Genomic DNA, 1,336 nt, shown 5'->3' with positions numbered 1-1,336 from the left:
GCTGGTCAGCCAGCCTAACCTAATCAGGAAGCTCCAGGCTAATGAGAAGCCCTGTCTCAAAAAGTAAGACGGAGAGCAATTGAGGAAGATATCAGGTGTTGGCTTCTGGCCTTTACACATATGCACACATCTACACACACGTGTATACACACACACGTACACACATACATCTACACACATGTGTATACACACATATACATACTTAGGCACATGTATACACACACACATATATTTCACAACCAGTTCTCCATTGTTCCCTGATCATGTGTTACTGTCTCATAGTGGAGAAATTCTAGCTCTGTTCTGGAAGAGACAGGAATCAAGGTCAGAACGTCGTCAGGAGTCCTCTCCTTGCTCTGTAAGCTCCTATGATCCATTCATATCCTTGTCCCAAGGACAGTACCCATCCCTTCCCGCCCTCTTATCGAGGACTCTTATTTTGTCATTAAGACACACTGCAGACACACTGCCTGTCAACATAGTCACTGATTTTGCTTCATCAAATAAAGCTGCTTTGTAACCCCAATTCATATACATACACCTAATCTCTATCTTTTGTGGTGAGAAGGTTTCAAAACAGGGTTTCTCTGTGTGGGGCAACTCCCTCTGTAGACGAGGCTGGGCTCGAATTTAGAAATCCAACTGCCTCTGCCTCCTGAGAGCTGTGATTAAAGGTGTGCATTACCAACTCCAGGTTTAGATCCTGATTTCTTTTCTTTTTTTTCTTTTTTCTTTTCTTTTTTTTTTTTTGTTTTGTTTTTGTTTTTCGAGATAGATCCTGATTTCTAATACCACTTTCCAATAACAGAATCCAGAGTTTCTTGGAAAAAGGACTGATTCTGTCTCTGCAGGAGACCCTAAAAAGGAGATACTGAAGCATCTTCTAATGTCAAAAAGTAAGTTGAAGCTTGGGAAAAATATCAGCAAAATCCCTTCTGAAGGATAGACTACAAAGGAGTGTCCCTCAAACTGTCAAGATTGTGACAAATAAAGAAACAAGGGTAAGAGTCAAAAGAGAACTAAGGGGTAAATGTGACTCAGTGTCCTGGATGGAGTCTTAGAGGGAAGGACTTTAGGTACAGCTAAGGAAATCTGGATAATGCATGCCTCTTAGTCATAAGGTTTCAATACGGATTTCCTCACTGCCACAAATGTGCTTTGTTAGGAAAGGTGTAGAGTAGAAGAAAACTGGGTGTGGCTTTCTGTACTGTTTCCAAAAGGCTAAGGTTATAGCTCAGTGGTACAGTATTTGCCCAGTACTTGCAAGGCCCTAGGTTCAATCTCCAGCCCTTCCAAAAAGAAAATTTCAGTTAAAATAAAACATACAGTTTTTTTT

This window comes from Grammomys surdaster, unplaced genomic scaffold (genome assembly GCF_004785775.1).
Source record: "Grammomys surdaster isolate TR1022 unplaced genomic scaffold, NIH_TR_1.0 133, whole genome shotgun sequence".
Taxonomy (NCBI): domain Eukaryota; kingdom Metazoa; phylum Chordata; class Mammalia; order Rodentia; family Muridae; genus Grammomys; species Grammomys surdaster.
The sequence above is the reverse complement of the archived record's forward strand: the minus strand, read 5'-3'. Positions refer to the sequence as shown.